Below are 3,101 nucleotides of genomic sequence, written 5' to 3' on the forward strand. Positions count from 1 at the left end.
AGTGGGCGAAGAGGTCATTGTATGTTTCAGTCTCCTTGCTTTCAGTACCTGTAGTCCTTGATTTGGGTGACTCCAGATGCACGCATTCGTTACCACAGTTTTTAGGTAACACCAGTCCCCCATAACACGATTCGAATGTCAGTCGCTGAGGCATACTCACGGAGTAATTGCATAAAGTACAAACTTTAATGCTAGCTCTTCAGTCCGCAGATCCCATTTACAGAGGAACAGATGCACATCGACCGGATGAGTGACCTCTCGGGTCACTCCTTTCAAAGCCTGTTGGGGACTGGTTGCTGTGCGCCTGTTCAGTTCACTCCCAGCAAAGCTTTTTGGTGGTGATCCCAGCGGTAGAGAGATACTGGAGGCTTTTTAGCACCGCTGCTGGATTGTTCCAGGTTCTCTTGGGGGCTTGGATGAAACTGTGCAAACTTGCCTTTTACCATGAAACAACTTTCATGGATCCAGCCAATGGGCAAAGAGGTTATTTCAACTTTTAACAGATTTGGACAGCCCGTTGATGGTCATTTTGTGATTGCTTCAGCTGAGGTTTGGAAGAAATTGAAAACATGGCAGAAAATAGCAGTAATACGCAGGGTGGCAGAAACTTACTACACTGCAAATAATTCTGCGGGATTCAGATTGGACACGAATTGAGTTGCATTTGAACTCGGGACGGTTGACCCTGCTCCTGTGAGGGATTGTAGGTGGGCAGCCAGGGGCCCTTGGTGCAGGTGGGCTTGTTGGCGTAAACGAGGAAAGTGATTGTGAAGGAAAGGATGCACATGTCCCAGAGGAGGCGACGCTGGCCTGGCTGGAACTTCACACTAAGGGACTTCCCGGAGATAATTTCTTCACAGTGAAGAAAAGGTAACATGTTGGAAGCTGATCCCTGAACATTTTAATCCCAATATTGCTAATGTTTTAAATGACAGTGTTCTAAATATTTTTAATAATTTTTTCCATTTCTGCATGCATTTACAACTAAAAATTTGAGAAAAAATTTTAAAGTTCACAGGACTGCCACACTTTTTCCTGTTGATTATTAGATCACTTTGCATGCTTTCAGCAGGGTCATGGTCGTTTTAATGCACTGGTTCCTCCTGCGCAGAGTGAAGGCTGCCTGTATGTTACTTACCCTTAACTCCGCTATTGTCCAGCCCATGGGCCGTCCATGGTGCTCTTTATAAAATAAACTTCCAGTCGAATGCTGTGTGGAAGACAGATGCTGTCTGCAACGTGGGGCAAAAGGATCGGAGACGGGGGTGGGGGGCTTAACTGCTGCTACTTAAAAAAAAAAAAAAGCGAGTTTGATTACGGAGGTTTTCAAATATACATGAAAAGAGAAGAGTTAGTCAACCTGTGTACTCGTACCCTTTAACCAGCCCCGAGAGCAATCAACATTCTGCTGTCATTTCATCTTTTCCTCCCACACCAAACAATTTTTACTGGAGTGTGTTAAAGCAAATCCCAAATATGTCACGTCACCTGTAAAACACTTCAGGATGTGTCTAAAACATAGTGTCGTGTTTTTAAATGTCACCAGCATGTCCCCTGTTTTTTAGACTTCCAGTCTGTCTGCTTTTAATCCCTCCTTTGTGCCTTCTCGAGGGACCTTGTTCTCCAATCCTGGGCCTGTAGGGGCCAGTTTAGCTTCAGCCTTTGCGGGGTCTACCACCTCTGTCTCCAGCACCGTCCGGCTTCCGCAATTTTGTCGTCTTGTCTCCTTGGCGGCTGACCATGTCTCTCACCCTAGTCCCTTCCTGCCATTTTGGTGGTGTTGACGAGGGAGTGAAGGCGAATGTTTCAATCTGTCTTTACCTAGGTATTTTGGGAATTCTTTTTAAGAAGTGAATAAGAAGTGAAAAATTCGTAGGAATGGAAAAAATGTCAAGTGTGGAGGGCAGAGGATGAAAGAACCTCTTTCCCCTTTCCCGATCCCATGATCCCATAACTATCAACAGCTTGCGTATCAGTAAATTGTGACTGTCGGTAGCTTGTGTCTCTTAGGTAGGTACACAAACACACACACACACACACACCCTTGTGGAATCTCTTTGAGAGATGTTGTTTATTCCTTGGTAAAGCCTCCTTGGTGTCTAGAAGTTAAACAGTGTATCATTCACAGTATAAACAGGTCACCTGGTTAACCTACAATAGAGTAACTGAGAACTAGATGTTACGCAATCATGCAGTTGTTTGCTTGCAAATTGCCACAACCTTTGCAAGCTGGGCTAAGTTCTAGGCTAAGCCAGCGCTTGCAACAGTTCATTTCCTGCCTGGCAGGAAATAGAAGGATTTGTTCTCGCCCTGCCGCCTCCTTTCGCCTTCAGGCAACATACATTGGCTCAGAGACCAAAGGTGACAGCATTAACACACTTGCTCGTTAAAAGCTGGATTGTGGTGTTCCCTGTACAATCTAGGGGTGTGGGAGATGCCTGGTCTACTAAAACCCTTTCTCCCCTGCGTGTGTGCCGTGCGTGAGATTTGCAAATAACTGGTTTGCCCGTGCTTCTCCCTTGCCTCACACAAAGGTCTCGTTCAGTGTCCCACATGTTAGTAGGGTTCCTGAACGCCTGCTCCATGGTGTAAGTTGTTTCCTTCTAACACTGTTCTGTGCCTTTGTCTCTGCCTCTGCTTGAGAGATCTCAATTAGTTAACCAGCCATTGTTTCATCTGAGACACAGTGAGATCTTTGAAAATCTGAGAAGAGTCAGCTAGCTGGAGATTGCTGAGGACCTTATACCAAACACTTACTTTTGTGACAGATGGAGACTTCCAAGACTTCATTAATAGATTTTTTAAAATACTAAAATAAAATACCGGAGCTGCTCACTGGCAATGGTCCTTGCCTTTCTAATGGCTGGGCTCTTGCGTAAACCCCTTTTGTTATATTCAGAGATGAGGCTGGGTTTCATCCAGTGCAGTGCAGAATGCTACTCATTCAGAGGAACAAGATGTTTACTTTCTGGGGACTGCTGACATTAGTGCCGTCCCCTCCCAGAGTATTATTGCTGAAGACCTAGATAGTTGGTTTTTACTTCCCATTCATTCTATTTCTAGCAGCAAGCAAATGTTCCCTAATTGCAGGCTTGGACTGA

This window comes from Camelus bactrianus, chromosome 28, assembly GCF_048773025.1.
Source record: "Camelus bactrianus isolate YW-2024 breed Bactrian camel chromosome 28, ASM4877302v1, whole genome shotgun sequence".
Taxonomy (NCBI): domain Eukaryota; kingdom Metazoa; phylum Chordata; class Mammalia; order Artiodactyla; family Camelidae; genus Camelus; species Camelus bactrianus.